General features: G+C 36.8%; 1 pseudogene across 1 annotated transcript in view; it reads right to left on the bottom strand.

Moving 5' to 3' along the window:
- Positions 1–1,338: 1,338 nt before the first annotated feature.
- Positions 1,339–27,893, bottom strand: part of LOC100397369 (cleavage stimulation factor subunit 2 tau variant-like) — a 45,588-nt pseudogene continuing 19,033 nt past the window's right edge. Inside the window, exon 7 of the transcript XR_013534819.1 lies at positions 1,339–11,710. The product of XR_013534819.1 is annotated as a cleavage stimulation factor subunit 2 tau variant-like (transcript). The remainder of the gene's footprint in view (positions 11,711–27,893) is intronic.

Raw genomic sequence — 27,893 nt, 5'->3', positions numbered from 1 at the left:
TTTAGGGTTCCAAAATAAGAGACCAGAGAAGAGACAAAAAATATATATATAATTTTCCAAATTTTCCAAATCTATAAACCCATAAATCTAAGAATTTCAACAAACCCCAAGCAGAATAAACAAAAAGGAAACTACACCAAGACTTTTATGCTCAATTTGCTGAACATCAGTGACAAATAGAAAACTTAAGAGCAATCAGAGGAAAAAAAAAAGCATTATTTTCAAGAAAAAAATTATACCAAAGAAAAAAATGCAATAAGAAATTGAAAATGTTTTAAAGCCAAGGAAAATAAAAACATAATTTAAAATTTTGTTATATGCAGCCTAAGAAGAGCTTAGAGAGAAACTGAGAGCTTTAAAATGATTATATTAGAAAAAGGGGTTCTCCAGAAAATCAAACACAGCATGTTCTCACTCATAGGTGGGTGATGAACAATGAGAACGCATGGACACAGGGAGGGGAGCATCACACACTGGGGTCTGCTGGTGGGGGCCAAGGGAGGGACAGCAGGGAGGGGTATCAGGGAGGGATAAAATGGGGAGAAATGCCAGATGTAGGTGACAGAGGGTTGTAGGCAGCAAACCACATTGCCATGTGTGTACCTACGCAACAATCCTGCATGATCTGCACATGTACCCCAGAACCTAAAGTACAATTTAAAAAAAGGGGGGGTGTTCTCATACTAATAATCTAAACTGATTATCAAAATTAATTCATCTTTAGAAATTTTAAAGAGAGAATTAAATCTAAAATAATTGAAGGAAGAAAATGATAAAAGGTAAGAGGAGAAAACAAAAACAGAAAAGATAATAATATAAAAATATAATATACCAAAATCAATTTCTTCAAAAAAATTACTAAATTTTCTAAATCTCTAGCCAGATTTATTATATTTCCAGGTTAAAATAGAAGAAACATAAATGATCAATATCAGAAAAAACACTAAATGTTCTACATACATTAAAGCAACAATAAATGATCATTATGAACAATTTTAGACCAAACACTGAATAATTCAGATTAAATGAAAAATACAAAGCACCAAAATGTACTCAAGAAGAAATAGATAATAGGAATAACCCTATTTTTGAGAAAGAGTTAAAAGATTGTATGTAGTAAATAAAATAGAATATCTTTTTTTTTTTAAGTTCTGGGGTAGATGTGCAGATCTGGCAGGATCGTTACATAGGTATACACATGCCATAGTGGTTTTCTGCCTCCCTCTCCCCATCACCTACATTAGATATTTATCCTAATGTTTTTCCTCCCCGATCTCCCCACTTTCTGCTATCCCTCCCCTAGCCCCCCACGCAGACCCCAGTGTGTGACGTTCCCCTCCCTGTGTCCATGTGATCTCATTGTTCAACACCCACTTGTGAGTGAGAACATGCAGTGTTTGGTTTTCTGTTCTTGTGTCAGTTTGCTGAGAATGATGCTTTCCAGCTTCATACATGTCCCTGCAAAGGACATGAACTCATCCTTTTTTATGGCTGCATAATGTTCCATGGCATATATGTGCCACGTTTTCCTTATCCAGTCTATCTTTGATGGGCATTTGGGTTGGTTCCAGGTCTTTGCTATTGTAAACAGTACTGTAATGAATATATGTGTGCATGTGCCTTTATAATAGAATGTTTTATAATCCTTTGGGTATATACCCAGTAATGGGATTGCTGGGTCAAATGGTATTTCTATTTCTAGATCCTTTACTAATTGCCACACTGCCTTCTAAAATAGTTGAACTAATTTACACTCCCATCAACAGTGTAAAAGTGTTCCTACTTCTCCACATCCTCTCCAGCATCTGTTGTCTCCAGATTTTTTAATGATCACAATTCTAACTGACATGATATGGTATCTCAGTGTGGTTTTGATTTGCATTTCTCTAATGACCAGTGATGATGAGGTTTTTTTCATATGTCTGTTGGCTGCATAAATGTCTTCTTGTAAAAAGTGTCTGTTCATATCTTTCACCCACTTTTTAATGGGTTTGTTTTTTTCTTGTATATTTGTTTCAGTTCTTTGTAGATTCTGGATATTAGCCATTTGTCAGATGGGTAGCTTGCAAAAATTTTTTCCCATTGTGTTTGTTGCTGGTTCACTCTAATGATTGCTTCTTTTGCTGTGCAGAAGCTCTTAATTAGATCCCGTTTGTCTATTTTGGCTTTTGTTGCCATTGCTTTTGGTGTTTTAGTTATTAAGTCCTTGCCTATGCCTATGCCCTGAATGGTATTGTCTAGGTTTTCTTCTAGGGTTTTTATGGTGTTAAGTCTTATGTTTAAATCTTTAATCCATCTGGAGTTAATTTGTGTATAAGGTGTAAGGAAGGGATCCAGTTTCAGCTTTCTGCATATGGCTAGCCAGTTTTTCCAACACCATTTATTAAATAGGGAATCCTTTCCCCATTGCTTGTTTTTGTCAGGTTTGTCAAAGGTCAGATGATTGTGCATGTGTGGCATTAATTCCAAAGCCTCTGTTTTGTTCCAGTAAATAGAATCTCTTAATCTTATCTCATGTATTTTAATTTTAGGACCCAAATCAATTAACTAGCACTAATTCTGAATATTGATAACAAGGGTTTATGTGAACTGAAATGGAAGCAATCATGGACACTGAAATTCAGGCTTAGACAACCACATCTATGTAATTGTAGACTTGTAAATCCCCAAATAGCAAACATTTAGCATGTTTCAAGGGTTCGCGAATTCTCTTTAACATTCCTATTCCCTATGCTCTCAAGCAAAGTTCAGGTCAGGCTGTAAGCCAAAGCCAATCCCGACAGTATCATATTAATATGATTTCAAGAAATTTGCCTATATATCTGAGTCCTTTAATATGGAGTCTAAGAGAACTTCTAGAGAAGAGATTTAAAATGCAAATAGCCCTAGAGGTAGTATATACATTAATGCATTTTCAATAAGATTTAAATGACTAATTTGAAATACCAGTTTTTAAACAAACTTTTTTAGGAAGGGTGAGATGTAAATGTCTAAAGAAGCAAAAGGACAGCAAGGAAAGGAGAAATTAGTATATACATGGGGAGTTGATGCAGAAACAAATTTCATTTACTTCAGTTTGACAAAGGTTAATGTTACCATTGTGTAGGTGTCTGGCAAACTGCTCTAACACCATTATCTTTCCTAGGCCCCAGGAATTAATTTAGGGGACTATTAGGTGACTCTTCAGGATAACACTTCACACATTCCTCCTCCACTTTTACAACTCAATAATGTAGAATCCCACTTCCAGTGTTGGCCATGTTATCACTGAAATGAAGACATTTCATTCTTATTTCAAAATCTAGGTTTTTAAAAATTCTTTTTCAATTTTAATGAAAATTGATACATCAAATTCACAATAACATTTTTGGTATGTTACTAACTGTACCCCTATCATGTCAGTGAGATAATTACTCTGTGATTTTCCCACCCCAGACCCCATTAATAAATGTGCATGTCACTTCTCTTTAAAAATGAAATAAAATAACCCTTTTGCTTCTTTTTTCAGAATAAGGCACATGATAATGTTTTAAAATTAACTGTTTATTAAATTTAAAAGGTTTTATGTCTTATTTTTCTTAGAAACAACAAGACATCTATTTTCACTATCACAATATATTTGCCTCTAAAAACACAGGTATTTAATTAATAATAATAGTCCCCTGGATTACTTTTGGCAGTTTATGCAGAGTCAAAGACATATCTGATATATTTGAAATTTACAACAATGTACACAGAATGCTCCTAAAATGGTTAAAACTATTTAATTACATGTACTGTAAATCTCCCTTAAGTAATTCACTATCTGTATCATTTATAAAGACAGACTTTGCTTATTCTCCTTTTATAGGAGACTAATAGAAGGCCATTATCCTTTTGGAGTGAAGAGATTTACGGACATATCTTCCATTAGCATTAATAGGTGTCCATGTAAATCACTAGGCACAAATAGTGGAAGAGACCTCCTCCATCTATTGGGTAATTGGCTGTTTTAGTTAAAAGATCATTTTAGGACAAGGGGAAAAAGTAACATTCTTAATATAATTATCTGAGTTTAAGACTACATTAAAATGACATGGTAAGAAAAAAAAAATGGGTGACCTGACACTTCATTTGACTTTTATTTTCCCTGCTTCCTGAGTTAATCCTAAACACGACAATAAGAAAGCAAGCATAGTCCAGGCGTGTTGGCTCAAGCCTGTAATCCCAGCACTTTGGGAGGCCAAGGCAGGTGGATCACGAAGTCAAGAGATCGAGACCATCCTGGTCAACTTGGTGAAACCCCGTCTCTACTAAAAATACAAAAAATTAGCTGGGCATGGTAGCGCGTGCTTGTAATCCCAGCTACTCAGGAGGCTGAGGCAGGAGAAGTGCCTGAACCCGGGAGGCAGAGGTTGCGGTGAGCCTAGATCACGCCATCGCACTCCAGCCTGGGTAACAAGCGAAACTCTGTCTCAAAAAAAAAAAAAAAAAAAAAAAAGAAAGAAAGAAAGAAAGAAAGCATAAAGTGAATAAGAGTGACGCTGACGCTTTTTAAAAGACAGAAAAGTGCATTACATATCTAAGCACATTGACATAGATCATTAAATTAATGGAATTGAGTCACCATAAAAGCATATTGTTTCCTTCATTTGGCAAATGTTTGCTCCACTTGTACCTTAGACTAACATAGGATTTGCTTAACATTTTAATTATATTAAGTAGTACAATGTCTTCCAAATGTTGTATTACTCTGCATATATATTTTTTTAATTCTGTATTGCTGTTCATGTATATGGGCTTCTGAGGGTCCCTGGCACAATTTTATGCACCTCTAAATATCATGTGCAGATGGTTACATTTTAGTTTTTCATTCCACACATAGAAGTTTCATGTGCTTAATGTAAAGCCAGGCTTAGTATGTTCTCTTGTGTGACAAGTAGTTGTATATAAAGAAATTCACCGGATACACTTTAAAACAAAACAGAAGTGCTTAACTTCTCAGAAATAGGGTATCAGAAATCCAGGAGTCTTTCCATATTTTGCACATGATTTTGTGAAACTCAGGTTCACTACTGGTAAAGTAAGTTGTATCTCCATGGTTTAGACAGACAAATACCACATAATCGCCGCTCAAATAAATAAAATGCATGCCTGTGTAATATACATTTGCAAATCTGTCTTAGAAATGTTCTGCCACAGATCAGATGCTTTGTTATTGAGAAATCAAAGTTATTTAAATAGAGGTTGAAAATGTGGCAAAAGCTAATTTTTGCAGTACAAAACTAATTGCGTGTTTTATTTTCATTTAACAGATTAAATATAGTTCCACCCTTTGATTTCTTTTCTGTTTCTTACAAATGTGACAGTGTCAGAGTACATGAAGGGATTCCATTTAATTATTAAAAAAAAAAAACACAGTCACAGAGAAAAAAAGGAACAACAATAAAAACAAAACAATTTATAGGGTTCTAGTTACTAGCATTTAACAAAAGGCATTTGAGGGACTTTTTAGGAAGTTCTTTTATGGTTCTCACACTGGATGCTACATATTTCTTGATTTTTATCCTGTGTTTACTGTAAAATCAAACATATAAAAGGGAGCCTATGAAGAAAGAAATCAGAAGAGAAATGGATGACTGCCTCTTTGTGACATATTTTCTCCCTCAGCCTTGCATATTTGCATTAAAGGGATTGTGAATAATGTACATTTGACCAGTGCTGTCTGCAGAACTAATGCCTATAAAAGGGATGGGAAGTAGCATATGTTGTGCCTAGGGCAGAGAAAGTCCAATCACCCCCACTGTGAGAGTCTCCAACTAAAACACAGGACAGCCTGGGATTTAGCCTAAATGAACCCAGCAGGGAGAAACAGGACACAGTCCCTCGGTCCACATTTAAGCTTCTGAACTAAGATTTTTAGAGTTTGCTTGGAAAAGAACTGATAATCTCTGTAATATCCATTGCACAAGCATTGAAATTTTTTTCTTTGTCTTAACTACCTATTCTGCAAGTTTTCAAGGAAAAGCATTACGGCAAGAAATTAAAACACAAGAAATCAGTTGTTACAGAATCAAGATGTACACTGTTCATTGCCATTTTAGCAACTCTCTCCTCTGCTTGAGCTATTCCCTGGCATTATCTGTCAAGGCACAGTTTTGTCAGTAATTGCAAATGTTTTGGGCTTGTAGTTTCACTTTTATGTTCTTGAACTCTACTAGAAATGCTCTGCTATTAAATACTTTGCATAGGTTCTCATTCCCATTACATAATCTTCCTGTGACCTCTAGCACCAGGTTCAGATTCAAACTAGCTTTTTTTCTACCTATATTAACTTGGTACTTGAAAAATTGCAATTATAAAAATGTATGAGAATAACAAAATCGGCTGAACTAGGGAAATAAAAGTTGCCAAATTGCTGTGTTTGGATCAGTGGGATTGTCTTTTGCCTCATTAGCTGCAGTATTAAAGGGGAAAAAAACAAGAGTAGGGCTAGAAAATATGTATTCATTTTGGTATTTATGTAATCCAAAGGGGGCGGGCAGTAAATATAAAATAAAATTGAAAAACTTGTTAAGTTGTATCACAGCATGATATAAAAGAGTCTGTGCAATGCTGAAAATAATACAGAGTTGATAGGATACAACCTATCTTTTCTGCTACTATCTTAGTGTTTAATTCCTATTCAAATTACTGTAAAGATGCTGTATTGTTTCAGAATGAAAGAGAGCTCCAAACCATTGATTTTAGTTTATTGGCCTATTCCTTAGATGGGGTAGGAGGGTGGAAAGGATTGCCCTGGTTTTAATACTTCAAAGGACTTCATTCTTTGAATGATTAGCTATTACAGAGGGTTACACACTGTCATGAAAATTAAGTTTTGGGTGTTTAATTTTATTTCTTTGGGATCATAGCCTGGGTTCTATAGATCAAAGACCTTGCCCCTACCATACTCCCCAGCACCCTCCCTCAACTTCACCTTTCTGATGTACCAGAGCCCATGACGATTTGCTTTGGCAAACTAGTCGTCCTTCATTTTTTTCCCCCATAATTTCAGTCTTTCTGTCATCACTCAACAAGGCCTTCATAGTGTGTAATCACTGTAGTTTCTGAGATTAACCAAACCCACCTTGATGAAATTTCATTTGAGGCCATAATTCAGGGTCTGAGATTTAAAAGATGTCAATCCCCTGTTAGGATTATAGAGCAGCTTCTATCTGCTCTGTAGTATTATAAGCACTTATAAATCTTGGAAAAAGGAGTTATGGAGTGGGAGCCTTCAAAACATGCTACCAGAAAAAGTAACATAAAAATTGCTTAACATTAGTTTATCAGATGCTCAAAAATACTAGTTATTTTATTAATTAATTGAAGCAGATAATTCATTTTATACATCATCATGTCAGTATTTTCTATCTTAATCTTATCTTTTGGGCTATAATTAAACTACAGACTAAGAGAAGGATGTGTCTGTCATTCATTCATTCATTACTTCAGCAAATATTTAGCAGGCACCAGATGAAATTAGGGGCCACTGAACTTAAAGCCTTCTGCTGGAGACAGACAAGTAAACTAGCAATTTACAAGGCATTGTGATTATGCTATGATAAACTGAGATTCTATAGGAGTGCGAAGTAGAGAATGCAAATATATATATTTGTCTTAGAAGAGCTTTTAAACTTGCTACCAAATATGCAAATTGCTTTATTGTCCAGTTTACATGAAGGATGCCCTTATTGTTGTTTTACCAACAATAATATATTATGGTTTCTTCCTTTCTTATTCACTGAGGGTTAATATTGCAAGTAAATTGGGAGTTGGTGAGAGCTGGATCACTCTGGAGGAACTTCCTGTCAGACATTTTTCCTGTTATGTTTAATTTTACAGGCTTTGGTCATCTCACATATTGCTGCTGGAGCTGAGAGAAGTTTGTGTTGTGATGTATTACATTTGTCATCATGTGCCCCCAAAGCCCGTCCTCTTCTTACATTACTTTATTGCAGCATAAGTTCTAAAACCCATGAATCTTGCTGTCTTCCAATAGCCCCCTCTGCACGGTGACCTGTGCAGAATTAGAGCTAATAATTCAAACCAAAAAGAATAAAAAGCATAAAGCAACTGGCTTGCTTCCAGATTTCACCATGACATTTTTAAAGCCCAAATCAAATATTTTAAGCAATGCCCTTTCTGAGGCAGAATTTTAAGCAGCGCCCTTTCTGAGGTTGTGTATGGCTCTATCAGGAGACCTGGGTTCTAGTTTTGCTTCTGCTACATATAGAAGGCAAGTCATGAGTTTCCTCATCTTTAATTGGAAGAGGCAGAGACTACAACAAGATCCCTAACATCAGTGTCAACTCCAATATTCTCAAAATGAATTTTAAAATAAACTAGATACACTTTTTATTATTGTAATGTTCAAAACTTTAACCTACCCAGTCTTTAAACAACATTTTTAGATAAGATTTCCTAGGTCATTCTAATAATATGCAAGTGGCCAAGAAATGGCATACTCTCCACTATTCTGAAATAAAAATTCTGAAGCCCAGAGAAATTTAGTGATTTTTCCAAGAATATGCAGTGACTTACCAGAAGAATATGGAACCCAATTCCTATCTTTTCAACATTTACATTAAAAAAACACCAACTCTTCCATAGGAAAAATATATGTTTTAATAATTTTATCTGATTTAGTTAATAATCTGACCCCAGTATGAGTTGGTAAAACATAAAATATATTTGGCTTTCTGACAGATAAAGTAGTTTAAATACTGAAAATTCATACTTAAAGGAATCAGGTGTTCATTGGAGCACCAAATGGGCAAAAGAGAAAGCACAGATTGATGCTGCAATGTCTATATTTGATAGTGATAGTCACCACTGGCAGGCAGGAAATCTAGGCCAGAAGTATCTCAATATTAACATCCTTTTCTTTCTCTCTGAATGCTAAATATCCTGACATCACCGTTTGATCTGTATACTTGGAAATCTTCCTGGACCACTTAGCAAAGTACCTCCTAAAAGTAAACATGTGTACTCTCTCTTTGTTTTTTTTTCCAAGACAGAGTTTCACTCTTGTAGCCCAGGCTGGAGTGCAGCACAGTGCGATCTTGGCTCACTGCAACCTCCACCTCCTGGGGTAAAGCAATTCTCCTGCCTCAGCCTCCTGAGTAGCTGGGATTACAGGCTCGCACCACCATGCCCAGATAATTTTTGTATTTTTTTCTTTTTGTTTTAGTAGAGACGAGGTTTCATCATGTTGGTCAGGCTGGTCTCGAACTTCTGACCTTGTGATCTGCCCTCCATTAGCCTCCCAAAGTGCTCAGATTACAGGCTTAAGCCACTACGTCTGTCCAAACATATGTACTCTTTTTTCTTTTTTTTTTTTTGGTAAACGTCTTTATATTTTGTTATACAACCAAATATCTTAAAACTATCTTAGTACATTAACGTCTTAACAGGTCAACTTCTAGTCTTTAAGAGCATTTTTCAAAAGATTTTACTCCACATTAACAAATGTAGTTAACATATTGTAGACATTTTAATATTGCTGCTTATTCTTTCTAATCTTATTTGGCATAGTATCATTATGTTCAGTTATTTTACAGTAACTCAAAGTGAACAGAACCCCCCTTCCTTCCCCCACCCTCAATTAAAAATAGAAAAATAGAAATAAAAAGAACAACAACAATAACAACAACAAAAGATTAGGTTCTAGGAGGAGGGAAAGCCTAATCCAGGTGTCAGGATGCAGAAGTCAGCTTTTTGCAACCATTCTCAATGCTACAGAATACATTTTCAGACTACAGCTAAGAATTTTCTAAAACCTTTCAAGAAGCTCCAGTAGATTTCTGGATTTGCTCCTTTAAAATCAAGATACTCTGCCTTTGCTCAGGGGGCAGCATGGCAATCTGATCTGCAGTCAGTTGAAGAACCTGCATGATCAAAGTTGCCTTTTCTGATCCTGTAGAGTGACCTGGCTCTGCCCAGGACTAAAACTGCTAGGCTGGCTTTCACCTTGCTTGCCCCCTGTATGCCTGCTCCTTGTATTCCCACTCCTTGTATGCCTGCCCCCTGCATCCTTCCTCCTTGTGTGCCTGCTCCCTGCCTGACTGCTCCTTGTATGCCTGTACCCTGCATACCAGCTCCAGGATTTGCCACCCCTGAAATGCCTGGGACCTGTCTGGATCCCTGAGGGCCACCTGCCCCTATATTAATGGGACCAGGACCCTGAATTCCACCAATAATAGGGCCTCTTGAACTGGGGACAAGGCCCCTCATCTCCAGTCCTCTTGCATCCATGCCTCTTGCTTCCATCCCTCTGGTTTCCATCACACAGGTCTCCATTCCTCTCCTCTCCATCACATGTGTCTCTAAGACCTCAGTTTCCATGGCGTGAGTCTCCATCGCTCGAGAGTCTCTATTACCTCTGCCATCCATGGGTAGACCCCTTTGATCTATCATGGGGCCTCTGGGCTCTCCAATTAGCAGTCTGGGATCTCCTAATGGCGCTCCCCTCATCTCATGTGAGGAAGGGCGGAAGTGTGTCATGACCAGAAACATGATGCATGGGGGGACCCTGATGGGGTGGGCCCAGATAACTTCTGGGCTCCACTTCTCCCGTGACTGAAAGCAAAGTCCCTCCCCGTGGGTCATTTGGAGCATCTCCTAACAGTCCTCGAGGAGGAAGGCCAGCAGGAGTCATGGGTCCACGAGGATTTGACATCTGTACTTGTCCTCGCTCTAAAGGCACTAAGCCAACCCCTGGCATTCCAACTTGGGGCTGCATTGCTCCTCCAGGAGTTAAGGAACCAGGACCAGGTCCAGGAACTGCAGCTGGTATGGGCCCTGGAGCTGGAATTCCACCCTGGATAGGAGTCTGCATTAGAGGAGGAATGTCCTTCACAGGTCTTCTAGCCAAATGCTGAGGCTGAGCGGCTGGAGGATTCTGCTGGTTTAGCAGAACATTAGGACCTGGGCAGAGCCCAGGGCCAGGGCCAGGACCAGGGCCAGAGACAGAGACAGACACAGACTGAGATTTGCCCAGGATCAATGGTGTGACATGTATCTTCCGATGCAGAATTTTCAGAGCAATCTCTGGATCCATGATTCTCATCACTACTTGTGCCTGCCACAGGGCATAAGCCAGTTGCGGATTTTGAAGTAACATGTTTAGAGCCTCCTGGTAGCTATTTTGGACACAGAGCTTCATCTGCTTCATGAGCTCAAACATTTGCTCTGGGGGGAGACTGGCTACTGCTCTGGTAATCGATTCAGGGGCATCTTCTGGATCGATGGGATCCCCATAGGGTGAGTCAATAATGGGTGCTGCAGGACCGAGGCTCTTTAACTCCTCCTTATTCTTTTCACTGGCAGCATTGTCCACCCGAAGCACTCTCCCACTGAACTCCCGCCCATTGAGGTTCCACATGGCACTAAGCGCGGTCTCCTGGTCTTGGTATTCGCAGAAGCCATAGCCCTCGGGTTTTCCCGTCTCTCTATCGTATACTAGCCTGAAACTGACAACAGAACCAACCTCCAAGAAAATGTCCTTTAACTGCTCCTCAGTTGCCTCATACGGAATGTTCCCCAAGAACACTGAACGCAGTGATCGATCCATTGCCGGGTCTCTCACCGCCAAACTCGACACGATTCTGGTTGTGCGCACAGCCGATAGCGGATTCTTCCACATATGTACTCTTGTTGTGGAGTGTCTCTAGCCCTCAATGGAACACTGAAAAAAAGTCAGACTATTTTAAATGATACGACATGATGACCACAAAACACAGGAGCCTGAATTCCAAAGAGGTAAAACAGATAATTAAGCCCAGACAATGTCCATGTCCTTTGCCCCCATCTTGTCTATCTTCTACACATTTTCATTTATTTATTTATTTATGAGACGGAGTTTTGCTCTTGTTACCCAGGCTGGAGTGCAATGGTGTGATCTCGGCTCACCGCAACCTCTGCCTCCTGGGTTCAGGCAATTCTCCTGCCTCAGCCTCCTGAGTAGCTGGGATTACAGGCAGCGCCACCATGCCCAGCTGATTTTTTGTATTTTTAGTAGAGACGGGGTTTCACCATGTTGACCAGGATGGTCTCAATCTCTTGACCTAGTGATTCACCTGTCTCGGCCTCCCAAAGTGCTGGGATTATAGGCGTGAGCCACCGCGCCCGGGCCCTACATATTTTCTAAAATGTACAAAATCTAAATCTGCCCAAGGAACAGATTCTGGATAAATGCTATCCCTAGACTGTGCATTGGAGAAGAGGGTTGGAAATAATATATTTCTTAATATCTTGCCCAGGTATCTAGGTATCAACTCAGTCCTTTCAGTCATTTCTTCACTGATTTGGAATTCAGTCATCTAGAAAATGTAACTGCTTATCATGCATAAATTCGAGTTTTATAAAACATAATTTTCAGTGGAAATTATCATGTCAACAATGTCATTGTAACCCATTTGGTAAATAGTTGAAAATTCAGAGACTATTTTTTGTGATTCAATGTTGTCCAATGCTTTTCCTCTTGCCAAATCCCTACCTCCTAATCCATATTCAGTAAAATTAAATATTGGTACTGGTCACTGTGATGCTTATCTGCAAGTAGATGGGTTATAAACTCACTCAAAAGAATAAATTATCTCTGTCTCAATTTTTTTATTAGGCAAACAAAACAATAAGACATACAGATAATCAAATATTTTAATTATTTTATGTTAAGAGCATACAGGGTCTTCATTTGAAGTCTGATTCTATCTTACTTTCAACTCTAAGAACAGAAAACAAATGAAATTTTGAGATTAGTTTGCATGAAGGAGTTTTTTTTAAGGAACAGAAAATTTTATGTAATTATTTGACAAATATTATATAGAGCTCACTCTTTGTCAGATGATATTCTAGGTGCTTTATGAAATTTAACTTATTCAATACTCATAACAGTCCCATGTGTTTCTATGATTATCCCCATCCTACAAAGAAGGAGACTGAGAAACAGAGGTAAAGTAACTCTGAAGGTCACCAGCCAATAAGTGGAAGAGTTGCAATTCAAATCACAGCAGTGTGGCTCTAGCGTCTATATTCTTGCATCTCAACAAGTTGATTTAAATGTCAAAAAGATAATATGAAAAGTGGAAAGCATTTCATTTCCAGTGAAAACTAGAAGCATCACTTAATTTCATGAACCTGGTCTCAGTCCTGGACTCATGCTTTCTCTAAAACTATGATAAGTACTTGTACAACTTTTACCAAAATGACTTTTAGAAATGAGAATAATGAAGGAAGTTCCTGAAAGAGAAAATGGAGACGTTTCTATTGTTTTCCATCTTAATTCAAATGGATGCAATAAAGAAAAATAGGGAACTGCAATGTAAATGGAAGCAGCCCTCCAGGGCAAACAAGCTAAATCATCATTCTACTACTCCATGCTGTAGTCTTATGGTTAAGGTTCTGCACTTTCATTGTGTGGCCTGGGTTTGATTCCCAGAGAACCAGTTCATCAGAGATGTAAATTCTGTAACTCAAAAGGAAATCCTGAGCCCATCGTTCTAGGACTCTGTGCTATTTGATCATGCAGAGCTTTATTTTTTCTTTTGTAAAGTATGATGAAAATACCTGTCTCACAGTGTTGTTGTAGGAACTAATGGATATAATATAAAGCTCTTCGCAAAGTTCCTGGCACGCGGCATAGACAAGCCCTCCATAGATACTCAAATCCTTTACTCATGTTGTAGAAATAAGGGCTTTCCAGTTTTTAAATGTGGGGGAGAATTATTAAGCTTTTTAAAACAATACAGTTGGAGGAAAGCACTCATTCAATCATTTAACAAATATTTATTAAGTACTTACTATGTTCTAGGAACTATTATTTCAAACACAATAGACTAGAATTCCAGAAGATTGAAAAGTCCCATGATACTTGTTTCAATGTTTCTAATTTCCACCACTTTTGATTGTTGTGCCTTTGAAAAACATTAGTTCAACAAGAACAGAATATTCTGTGATTACTTTGTCTATTATTGACTTGGTAGGAAAATCATTTCTGAATAACCACACAGTGGAAAAGGCATATAACACTTGGTCCTAGGGAGCAAGGACAAAGCATTCAGAAACAACAAGCCACATGAAGACCAATACCATTCCATTTCTGTTCATTTCAAGGAATCCTTCCTAGTGATCTATAACAGCTAAGCTCTTTTGCAATGCTCAATGTCTAATTGGATCATTGGTATTAAGACAGTGCCTTTCAGGTTTGTTCTGATTCACTAGAAATCCAATAACCCAATAACATGTATCTTCTTTTAAAAAATTATCCACGTTTGTTACTTGAGTCTCTGATTCAAATATGAATGAACTGTCAGCTCATAAGAAGCGTAAAGCAAATAACCTCAGACTTGAACTGTTTCTTCTAGTTTTCTGACTTGCCCATTAGATGGAAGGCAGCTGCTGCCGATATCAGCTACCTGTACGGCACAAAGACACACTCTGATTCTTCTCAGGTTGGCTTTTCACTAACAAAATTGTTTGTTTCATAGACACTGTATCTGTTCAGAGCCTAAAATTAATAGTCCAGCCCTTCTCCTCACTGTCTTTCCACTTCCCTCTTATTTCTCACTGCTGCTGGTCAAGACATGTGGCCCCCTTGATTGCTTTCCAGCAGTCATTCATATCATCACTCCACAAGTAGCTATTGGGCACCTAGTATGTGCTCCATGCTGAGTACCATGGGAGTGTACCACAACTATGCCTCAAACAAAAGCATTTATTCTAGTTGAAATATAGGATTTAGATTAAGCTTCTCCTAACTATTCAAGAGGGTACATAATTAATAACCATTGCACACGTGTCCTGTTTGATTCGTGGTTCTACAGTGCCCTCCTCCAAAGTCCCTAGCAGAGATCTTAAAGAGCACTCCCTTGTGACTCTCAACACTCCTCACTATATCTTCCAAACAGTCCCTCTGCAAAGAAGATGCTGCTTTGCAATACTTCATATTCTATCCGAATTATTTTAATAATATAATCTCTCTGAGTTGCCCCGGGGTTTTCAATGTCTTCATCTGAACTCCAATATGAACCCCTAGAATTTATTCCTGCTGCTAAATCTGTCAGTATTTCCACAGATTCCTTGGAGGGTTATACTTTGACTATACAATTTCCCTTCAGGATAAGAAGATCTTAACAGGAAGACACCACAGACACATGCACACACACACACACAAATAAATGATCTTTGGTTGTTGATTTGAAGAAGAGAAAATTTGAAATCACAAAATCTAAGACTTTTTAGGCAGAAAGGGTCCCATGAAATTATCTAGAATTTTATCAGTCCTAAAGAAGAGGGTCTAAGGCTCAAAGGGAATGGGTCTTGTCCCAGTTTATAAATTTCTAGGATGTTTAAGTAAGTATACTTTTCTTCTTGTATTTACTCTATGAATATATTTCATTTTCTAAAGAATTTTTCACTATAGTTAACATAGACTTACAAAATTAAAACAATTCAGATATAGTTTTCATCAACCTACTTTTTCTTCTCTGTTTCATAACTATTTTACTGCTGCTTCACTCCAAAAATGGAACTTTTGTTTCCTGACACCACTTCTGAATTCAAACAAATTCAGTTAACCCAATATTTAATGAATAATTATACTAAGCCCTAAAAATTATCATTCTATAGATTTAAACTCTAGAGGTCTAAAATATTTTTGCAAATAAAAGAGCTGGCCAATTTGCAAGTGAATGTGAAGACTCAAGTAGTCATTGCGATTGGTATAGTGTATACCTTTACCTACTGTCTGGTGTGGGATCTTATAAAAATTAGTGCATTAAGAATGATTTTGAAGAAAAAATTAGAAATAGAACTATCATAGAACAGTCATCCCACTTCTAGATGTAAATATCAAAAGGAAATGAAATAAGTATCATGAAAAGATATCTGCACTCTCATGTTCATTACAGAATTACTCACAATGTATTTATGATCATGAGTGGAAGAGTTGTGGTGATTTTTTAAATTATAATAATCTAAATAAATTACATAAAACTCCATTTGTCCTGATCTTTTCTCTAGTTTCCCTGATATTGTCTCCAGATTTCACCCATGAATATAATAGGAAATACAAAACAGATAATAGAATATTCTAATTTAAAATCCTTTTGCAAATATGACAACTCTCCAAAACTGCTAAAGCCAACTTTTCTGTAATATGCAAACTCTACAGCTGAAACCACATCTATATTACAAGAAACTGGATTCTTTCACCAGCTTAAAAATACTATTTTGTGACACAACACGGTGGCTCACACCTGTAATCCCAGTACTTTGGGAGGCCAAGATGGGTGGATCACTTGAAGTTAGAAGTCCAAGACCAGCCTGGCCAATAGGGTGAAGCCTTATCTCCAGTAAAAATACAAAAATTAGCGGGGTGTGGTGGCATGTGCCTATAATCCCAGCTACTCAGGAGGCTGACGCAGGAGAATTGATTGAACCTGGGAGGCAGAGGCTGCAGTGAGCCAAGATCGCACGACTGCACTCCAGCCTGGGTGACACAGCAAGACTCAGTCTCAAAAAGAATTTTTATTTTGTGAATAAAGCTTTTTTTTTTCTTTAGTATATAAAGGCAATTTGGACCAAAGTGCAAGTATGGAGCATGTCATTATTTTTATTACTAGGTTGTTACCATATATTTTAAACCTCTAAAAACTATATAACCAACATATAAAATATTATACAGAGAACAAGATTTTGAATGAATCAATAGTATTATGCTGCAGAAATGGAAATCAAAATGCTAAAATGCAGCAAGATCCCCATAGACCACAGTCCAAGTCAAGCATGAGAACAGCTCCTGCAAAAATTCTGCACTACAGACTACCAGTAAGGAATGAGTGAGGAAAAAGGATTTTGCCCCCAATCCCCCAGAGAGGTCAGTTTCACAATAATGGAGACCTAAAAAGCAAAGCTCCTAAAAGTATAAAGAAACAAAAGAATCCAATGATCAAAAGAATTAAACAATATATAAAAAATACAGAAGACCAAAAAAACAAGTGAGCTGTGTCCACACAATCAAAATATTCCCCTCTGAATGGCTTTGTCTGCAGAACGTTCCCTCTGAAAGCTATGACTTAGGAAAATGCTCTTTTCACATGGATTCTCTAAGTGAAGGGATGAATGGAATCAGACTCTTCCTTTGCCTCTCTTTCTCATTAGTATTGATAAAGAAGAGGCAGGATGGTCCTGGGGTATGGCATGGTGTGCGCTCAGTGAAGCAGGAAGGAGACAAAGGAGTACCTGGTTCTAGCTATACTGCCTACCTGGCCACAGGATAGTGACATAAAACACTTTAAGTCTCCTTTTAAAAAATTTTTTTAAGATAAGTGTAATGCCCCATTTTTTCCATACCTCTTCTTTAAATGCCTGCACTTTCTTCTAGCCTTAGAGAAATACTTGTAGCTCGCAGAAAACAGCATGTTCTACTTTTTATTGTTGCATCTACTATTTCCATTGCCAAAAATTCGCTCTGTACCCTTCTTGTCCCTCTTCACCTACTTAGCTAATGCCTACTTAGGATTTAGGTTGGCATTACCTTATCCAGAAAGACATCCCTGATGCCTCAGTATTGATCTATATACACCTTCTATGTATCCTGATAGACAGCAAGTATTTGTCATTATCTCAGTATTCCCGGCACTGAAGCCCCACATTGTCCTCCTCTAAAACCCCCTGTGAGCTTAGCACAAACTAAGCACTCAAAAAAATACTGAACAGGAAGGGGAAGGGAGGGGAAAGGAGGAAAAAAAAGGGGAAGGAAAGAAAGGAGGGAAGGGAGGAAGGAAAGGAGAAAAAAAAGGGAGGGGAGTAGGGAGGGAATTTGAATGGAATTTAAGTTTTAGATTGGACTGAACTTTTAAATACCTGAAAATTAGTTGCTTTAATGCCTATGAGTGACTGGGAAAGAAATGGGTCTGGTCAAGTTACAGACAAAGTGTACAGAAAGATATATCAGAACATGTTTGAAAACAATGTGAGAATGAAAAAAGCTTTTTTTCTATTTGTACCTCTAACAATTTAACATAGTTTACTAAACTAGTTGGAGATAGAGATAGAGACAGAGACAAAGACAGAGACAGAGACAGATACTATATCCTGAGGGTGGAGGGGGTGAGGGGTGAGGAGAGCCCAGTAACAACTAGCACTTACTAAAAAATTAAACAAGTAACACTTACTATACTCCATGCCTTTTTCAAGCACTTTCATGTACTAGTATTTTACCCTATCAAAGAAGTACTATTATTACCACTAATTTAAAAATGAGAAAACTGAGATTCAGAGTAATTAAATAATTTACCCAAGGTCACATACCTACTAAATACCATTTTCTATGTAGGTATCTTTTGCTGATGCTCCCAGTATATTTTGTTTGGCTGCAACAATGCTTTTTGTCTGCTTATTTTAATTTGATGACTTTAAGGTGGGTATAATCTCTCCTGGTCAGCCCAGTTCCCCCCACTCCTAGTTAGTATAGACGTTTTCCCACTTTGATAATTTACAGTGCCTATCTAGCCCATCAAGGAGTGTAAGTTCATAACTTCTGCCAATCAGCCTGATCTAATTTCTGTCCTTTACCTTTTTGGCTTACCCATCTGCTCATACTTATACCTCTCTCTTAATCTGGAATATTCTCCATGACCTCTTTTCCAGATTCAACTGCCATACTCAATTCTTGCTCAAGACCCGCTTAAAACCTTCTCAAATTAACCTCAGTACTTTAATAACCTTGTATCTTGAATTCCGACAGTACCAGATAGTTTTTGGATTATCCTTTTACTCACTAGCTTCATTGATGCACACCTGATAGCCCTCTTGACTCTCCATCAGAGTATAAATGTAGTGTGATGGCATTTGTGATATGCCACAATAACTAGACCACAGTCTCCAGTTATTCAATCAAATCCTAATCTAAATGTTACTGTAAAGAGGTTCTGCAGATGTATTTGGGGGCCTTATCTTCATCAGCTGAGTTTAAGGAAATGAAAGTATCCTGAGTTATTTGTTGGAGGCTTTACAAGTAAGGCTGAGGCTTGAGAGACAGAGAGAAAGTAAGTTCACCTGTGGAGTTTCATCCTGCTCATAATTTTCCTTTCCTGACTGATTGGCCTATAGACTTTGAATTTGTTTTCCCAGCTCTGAAAATGCAAGGCAGTTCTTGTTTTTCACACCCACACACACACATCCATCTTATACATTCTCTGGTTAAATCCTAACTGATATACAGTGAGTGGAAAGAATCATTTTTTCTTTTTGAAAAAGAAACTACCTACCACACTAACACATACACAGACACTTACACTCACAATTAATATTATTGAATAAAAGACAAAATTGTGACAAAGTATCATATGTTTTGAAAATATGCAGGATAAGTTAGATAAATAAATGCTGAGAAATAGAAAAAAAAGAAATTATTAGGGTAAGCTAGTATAAATTACGGAAGCCTTTTGAAAAGCAAAATGTTTGAAATGAAGTCTTGAGTAAGTTTTGAATGTAGGTTAGTAGAGTCTACATAACAGTGAAGGAAGAAAGAGAAAAATATTTTTTTAAATAGTGGCAGTACAAGTACACATAGAACCACATGTATATCTGTATATTTGTTTGAACAGTTTTTTCAACAGATATAGCTCCAAATAATTAAACTGCAACAAAACATGTATTTTAACTGCCTAGTTAAGATACATATTTTTAAAGTTCATTCTACCAAGCTGTCACAGTGATAGCAATAATTGATGTTTACCATTTTAATATTAAAGTTTTCTCACTAATGGCGTTAGATATAAATGACTTTGATTTGCGATTTTCCCCCAACACTGTGCTTTTATAATGCATGACATGATTATGTATGAAATGGGAATTGAAAATTCCCTTAATATCTATGAGCATGTATTTATGCAGTCTTTAAAATTTAGAATTATGTAGGTTGCCTAAGCACTAGATTCAAACGTTCAAATATAAACGATTACATATATATGGTAATCTTCCCATATATGAAGGAATTGCAAAAAGCAGGGAAAGAAGCAGTGAGTACAGAAGTTCAAGGTTACAACTTCTGGAAATCCCACCATCCATACAGCATGCATATTTTTTAAATATTCTGAAGCTTCTAGTTAGCCATGCAATTACTCAGAATTGGCAAAAATGTCACTAAAACCAAAGAATATTTTTTTGGTTTGAAAAATGGTTTCTTGTGTCAGTTAAAATTCAGAAACATTTTCTACTCCATTCTAACTCATTTCAACTCCCCCACTATTATGTAAAATTATTTTAATTAAATGAAACTACATATATCAAGCTTAACTCTTCACCAAGTTATAAACCCTGAATGCAAGAGTTATAGAATGAAAATATTGATATTCCACCAGGGCAAGTAGAAGAAGCAGCCTTTTTATTATATTGCTTAAGAGCTAGAGAAAGAATTCTTGCCTCTAAAATATTAAATTTAGTTCAAATTCAATTTTGCAGACATATATAAAGTGCCTACTATTTACTAGGTGCTGACTTGACAAATGTGAGAACACAGTTGTTGCCCTCAAGATAATCACCATGTAATGAAAACAATAGCTGTGAAGTAATGTGATAAGTATAATAACAGGTATTTACACAGAACATTATAGGACAGAAAAGAGGGTCTCCTGCCCTCTGGAAAGGGCAAGAGTATCAAGGGTGACTTTTTGAAGTAGTTATCCCTGAGCTGAGTCTCAAAAGATAAGCAGGAGATAGCCAAGCAAAGAGGAAGAAGGAGGGCCTTATAGACAAAGGGGGATGCATGAATACAGCCAACATCACAGCCACATTGTGTTTAGGCTACTGGAGATACTTTAGGGTTGTTCTAGCATAAGGAATGTGGCAAGGGGTAATAAATACAAATACACCAATGTAAGTTCATAGCAAACTATCAATATGATGAATCACAAAGCCTCTCCTGCTAGAAGAGATGTACTTACCATTTGATAGTGTGGAGAATGGGAAAACCATAACCAAAACGAAGTCTTAAGACATTAAAGACAAACATTGCTCTTTTGTTAATTCTGGTTAAGTGGGTCCTAAGCAGAGACAGATAAACAACTGCCCCTTTAACATCAAAATAAAACATCCACAGATGAGTAAGTTTGCCTACGATAAACAATGAAATCACAAACACACTCTTAATTTCAAAAATATTGTCAATATTATTATGAATCAAAATATTATAAGTAATCAAATTATCGTTTTAATAGCTCTATTCCTTCTTGTTACAAAAAAATTGTCCAAATTGTATGATATCTCATATACATCTCCATACTATACCATAAGTATTCAATTCCCTGGATATTTTCCATGTAAATAAATAAAACAATGTTAGTGCATGTAACATGTACTACTTCCATTTAAGACACTGGAACTGTTACACTTCCTGTCTACTATTCTGGGAATACTGGTGGGCAAATCTATTTATTATGTCTCAAATTCTGGTGATAGTCTTTTGGACATAGAATTAAATAACATAATGACATAATCTTTAAAAATCAGTCCATTGGACATCAGATTATGCCTGATCACTAAGAATGTGTGATAATTTTGTTCTTACCCAACTTCTATCTTCTAGACTGGTGGGTTTTAAATAGGCATGAGATTATCATAAGAAAAATGTGCCATATAGGCAAGCATGATAGCTTGGTAGTTAAATAGAAGGTTATGAGAGTCACACAGATCTGAATTAAAAATCTGTCTTCTGCCATTTATCAGCCCTGTGACCCAAGGAGATGTACTTAACCCTAAGTCGGGAGACAATGAAAAATACATATTACGTACTGTTCCTCAGAAGTCCAGGCAAGATCAAGCCTAAACAATAATACATACTCCTACATTTTTGAATTCCTTCTCCATCGTTCCGTATAACCCCCCTCTCCTGAACTCTGGCTCCCTGGGATGAAAATGCCCAAATAAACTACCTCCATAGGAACTTTTGTCGCAAGCTCTGTTTTCAAGGGAACCCAGCTAAGATAGCACATGAAAGTCTTTGGCTGTGGACTTAAACTACAGAGTCAAGTACCAAATTTAGGTTTTCACTACTCCAGACAGATCCCCAAGGAAACTCGGTCCTTCCTTGATTGACTTGAAGGGGAAGAGTACTTATGTATTAAATACTTCTTACACTTATGGGACATTTTGTTTTCTCTGGACATTTCCAAGGCATCCAGAAAGAGCTCTTTCCAACTGCACCAAATTACATTTGTTTTCCACACCCTGTTCCCACAAGGGGTGCTGCAGAAGCACAAAGGCAACTGGATGCATAAGCATACCTGGAAGTATAAGGCAAAACATGCCAGGAGCAATTCTGAACCAATTCTGGAGCTTGGAAGCTGAAGAATATACATTCTTTCTTTGGTCTAAATTTTTCATAGTATTGATCAGTTCCATAATGCACAATTTGACTATTTAAAAATTATTCTTCATTTCACTTTTTCTAGTCCTTCACCCCTGTTCTGTAGACTTTCTTCCCAAAATAACAGCATCAAGCCCTTGTCTCAGACTCTTCTTTTAGGGGGACCTAGGCTAAGAAAATGTTAGCAGGTTACAGAGTACAACAAACCTACCCTGTGAGCATGTTGTGGCCTCAGGTTATCCCAGAGAGCTTGGCCTCTAGTCAACTGGATGAAGCCCTAAGGCTCATCATAGGTGGCCAGGCCTTCCAGTTCTGAGATGCTGAGGCTCACAAAGTGTCACTAACCCTTTACAATACTTAGCAAAAAGTCATCATACTTATATTTCCAACACAGCATTGGTACTAAAGTCAAACTGCTGCATTATCATATTATAATACAGTTACGTCAGTCAAATTTACATCAAAGGCCTTCAGTTTTCAGCTATTTAAGGTTGTTAACCAAAGTTAAAAAAAAAATAAGAGTTACATCATGAGTGACATTAGTTTGGAAGACCACTAGTCTCAGTGACATGGTATATCTCCCGCCTATCACCAAATAAAATCCCTACCCAGAAGCTATGTTTAAACGGAGGAAACAGGATGCATAACTATGAAAAACATTGGTATCAAAGTAATTTCACAGAAATTAAAGTTTATATATAGTCTCATTTTTATGATTATTAAAATCAAAAGTATATAAAAAGCAAACAAAATAAGTAATCTAAACAATAGAGAATATGACAGTAAAATTAAAATTTAAAGGCAAAAAAAGTAGAAAAAGAGATAGAGAAAGGGTATAATCTAAGAGTTCCAAGTTATCCTTGAAGCTCTAATTGAAGGCCACCTGGAAAAAATGGTTCACAGTTCTTTGTAAGCCACAACAAATGGAGTGAAAGTAGTTTACTACCACTCCTTAGGATTGAGATCCATTGTCTTGAGGCAAGAGAACTGGAAAAGGCATGTGCTGATTAAAAAAATAAATAAATAAATTGGAGATGTTAGGAGCCCTGCCCAACAACATGAGAGCACCACAGTTCAGCACCCAATACAACTGCATTGCCAATACGCTGTCTGAGTCAAGGATAGCTGAGAAAAATAACTCCTACAATATATTTCCTTTCATATGAGTACACCTCCTACTGGAGTTAGAAGCAATGGGAACAGGGGGGATTTGCTAAACTAATATTGATTTGAACTATTTTGAATTATGTAGTTTGCCAGTTTTGTGCTAAGTGATTTACACTCCCTATTCTATCATTTGGAACATTTCAATAAAGCAAATATTATAACTGCATTTTTCAGATGAGAAAACTGAAGCTTAGATTTTAAGCAACTTTCCCAAAACCAAACAAATTAATAAGTGGTAGAGATAGGCAGACTTTTCTGACTCTAAAGCTGTTGTTCTTTTTACAACAGTAGGCTGCTCATCATCCTTTTTGTATGAGTCAAGGCAAATAATTATCAAACTATTAATTTGCATCACAGTTTTCATCCATGTAAAAGTAATGTGTTTTCTCTACAAGGATGCCAGAAGTGTCAGAAACATCACACTAGCTTAATAATAATAGGAGCAATTCTTCTTTGTTCCAATATTGATGCTTACATTTAGAAATGTAGAGCTTGTTTTGGAATGGAATGGATTACATAGAAATTGACTGAAATAGACTTAAGAACCATGGAATACAAATAATTTTGGTGGGTATTATATATTAAAACAACTCTGATAGGAATGAATAACCAGGAATGATATTTTTCCTTTAAAAGAGAAAAAGCAAATACAGAAAACATAAGTGACATTTCTACACAGACATTCAGCAGAAAGGAAATTTAAGCTCCAGGTCTTCAATGATTCCTCTAATTCTTAAGACCGTTCTCCAGAGAATTATCTGGAGGACTCTGCTCTGAGCAAGTGTCTTTGGGGAAGGCTCTGCATCTTCCTTCCTACTCAGCTTCTTCCCTTTCTAAAAATGTCTCAGGCTTGTCTTTGAACTATTTGTGACATTAAAATGCAATTCTGCCTTTTCTGTTGCCTTTTCTGTGAACAGTAGTCCATAATTACTCTCTCTACCATCACTCATAAACCCCTAGAATGTCTGCATGTATAATGTATCATGCATGTGCTCAACAGAATATGTTTTTTTCTACTTAGAGAAAGCCTTGGACATCTGAAAAAGTCTTCAAGTTTCTATAGCTGAATTTTAAGCACAGTATCTTCTTTTCTGGTTTTAATATTGACCTCAGGCATCTGCTGTGGCTTTAAAGTCTACAAAATTATTATTCAATTTACATTCTTAGGGTTACATGAATGCCAGTTCCTTAGAGGCACCTGTGGTTGGCTTGTCCTGGGATACTTGAGTTGCCTTATCCCCATTTCTCTTGCAAACTTAGTCAAGACTGAAAATTCATGATTTTTATTAGCCTTTGGGTATCATGTTTCATGAAGTGCCTCATCCATGGCCTAGAGTTCTAAAGAACTCCACAGCCACCTGCCTTGTTGACAGAAGCAGCTTTGCTTAGGGTGTTATGCCACTTGGGAAAGCTCCAGATAGAGAAGAATTTATCACAATAATAATATAGTATGAAGTTATTTGCAATGAAATATATTACCAAATAAATACCTATCATGGATATCAGGGAGGATTATCCCTGAATGCCATTTGGAGAAAGAAAACTACTTTGTAATAGAAAAATTATTTTTATATCTTTGATCTCACTTGCTGCATTTCCCTCCCATTCTGCTGATAATTTCATACACTTTTATGAAGAGCAATTCCAGACTTCATTATTGTCCCAAGCTCTGACATTCTTATAGAAAATGAAAAACTGCCATAACCTTCCCTCCTGCTCATAAAGTCCTAAAGAGGTGGATCAGACCAGAGAATCTTCTGACTTAGGGTAAATTTTTTATTCTTTTACATAAATCCCCCAGGCAGAAATAAGAAAAAAGTATTTCAAACTCAATTCTAAATATTTTACTTGGAATTACTCCCTGAGAAGAATGGAGCAGCTGCCAATTACCATATCTATAGATCTTCTGAACAAACTCAGGAATATTTTCACGAATAAGTTGACTAAATAGAGTCTCCAGCTGTCACCTGGGTACATACTGCAATAGGAGATTTTCGTAAAAAATAAAGAAGGCTAATTGATTATTATTTCTCAAAATGCCTTCAAAAGGCAAGGAGTTAAAGAGTTGATGGAGTCTATAAAGTTCAACTGTCTACCAAAGACCCCTCATTTTATAAGCAAAGAAACCAAGTCTTAAGGAGGTTAAGAGAAGTAACTAATTACAAGGTCATGTGGCTATTTAGTGGTAGAGCCAGCACTGGAACTCAAGTATCATGAACACAGATCTGGAATTCTTCTGACATTGATAAAAATAATCCCTAATATGCTATTCCATTGTTTTCATAGCTTAGAGATTTAATATAATGCTTTATTTTTCTCAAGAGCTTAATCATACCTACTAATCACATATCATTATTCTTTTAGATATCCACTGAAACAACTATAATGTCATCAAAATATATGTGTTGTGACCCGTAATCCCAGCACTTTGGGAGGCCAAGACTGGAGGATTGTGTGAGGCCAGGAGTTTGAGATGAGCCTAGGTAACACAGCAAGACCCTGTTTCTACAAATAAAATAGAATAGAATAAAATAAAATGTTGTGGTCCCATTTTCCTGAGGAAAAGTTGACATCATAATCATAAGGCTTAGTATATACTCTCAAAAATCCTCACAATAAGGAAATGAAACTACATATGAGACCATAACAGTACCTAGTTTTCACTGTTTTCTATTTTTCTCTGATTTTCTTGTGAGTTACAGCATGCCCCTCCTGCTTTGATCAGATCCTCACTTTTATGCTTAGTCCTTGACCTGTAACAGGCTTTTTTTCTGTTGAAATAAACTGAATTCTTATACAACACTTCCCTAGATGGCAACAAAAATAAAGCCTTATATTCAAGAACATTTGAGTGTTCTTGAATGTTTAAATATTGGAATAGACAGGAAGGGGCAAACAACAGAGCCATAGAAGTCTTTGGAGTACCCATGAGTTCAGCAGCCCCTACATTAAGCTTCAGAGCAGCCCAATTTGGAGAGTCTTATTTCAGACAGACCAGAAATAAAACCAAAATGAAGATGGCTGAATGAAAGAAAAACGACGAGTTAACACAACCTATGCTGCTTTGCACTACCATCAAAAGTCCTTGTAAAACAATAATAATAATAATAATAATAGTAAAAGGGCTGAAAGCCAAATCAATATAGGATGTACCCAAACTTAAGTAAAAAATAGCTTTTTACTCTAGAGAGTCATAAAATGGTTCTCTGTTTAGAGTTGTCCTGGACACATTGAGTGGCTATTGCACCCCACCTCCAAGAATACCTGTAACAAGAGGGAAAGGACAGCCCACCATAGTATCGAGCTGACTCTCCTGGTACCCTCAATATAGTTCCAGCTCTAAATTCCAGTATTCCTAGGACATCTGAATCTTCAACTGAAATCAAAATAGGTCAATACCACAAATGGTCTTTTTGAGTCCCTTAAAGGAACAGGGAGTTAAGTACAGGTACATAGGATACAATGTCCAGATTCATATTTGTGCATACAAGAAAGAAACATCTATTTGGGTTCCGGGCTTAAAAGGAAACGGAGTTATCTTGGGGAGTGTTCACACAATTATGACTATATCATATAAAGTATACAAATGCTACAAATGACCTTAACATTATGAGTTTCTTGATTTCTTGGGGGAAAATGAGGAAATCTTAGGAATTAAATTATTACTCTTCTGGAAGAGAATGTACCATTTAGTATCTCTTTGGATTTTATTAAATTTCTGTTTGTCCACCATACTTCACTTTTAGAGCATGGCAAGATAGATACACTCTGGCCAATGTTTGCACACTTCAATCTTCTGATACTTCATACATTGCTCATCAGCTGCACCAATTTGAAATGCCCTTATTTGTACCTATTAGTGTAGATAGAATTCTTTATTGGAAGAAGTTTTGTTTCTTTTCTAAATTCCTTATACCACTAGGATGGGAAGTCTAAAGTATCCTGTGAATACCAAAGAAAAATAATGAAATTAAAATACAAAATGGCAACTACCCTATTACCAAAATCTAGAGAACAAAAGTGTGTTGTGTAAAACTCCAACCATTTTACCCTGATATATATTTTTAGATTAAAAAATCACATCTGCAAATTCTAATAGTTTCTGAATTAACCTTTGATGACAGACTTCAGAGACTGAATCAATTGAATTTTAGTAGCAGTAGGTACTGAGATGCTGTGTTAAAAGGAACAGTAAAGTGGTCCCTTCTTTTAACAACATCCTCTCCTTTTAACTTAGTGCCAAATAAACACAACTCCTGGAATGAAGATTTAATTGGGGGGGGAGAAAAAATTCCCAACAAATAATAGCAGCCGCGTGTAAAACCCATCAGGA

This window comes from Callithrix jacchus, chromosome 4 (assembly GCF_049354715.1).
Source record: "Callithrix jacchus isolate 240 chromosome 4, calJac240_pri, whole genome shotgun sequence".
Taxonomy (NCBI): domain Eukaryota; kingdom Metazoa; phylum Chordata; class Mammalia; order Primates; family Cebidae; genus Callithrix; species Callithrix jacchus.
The sequence above is the reverse complement of the archived record's forward strand: the minus strand, read 5'-3'. Positions and strand labels throughout refer to the sequence as shown.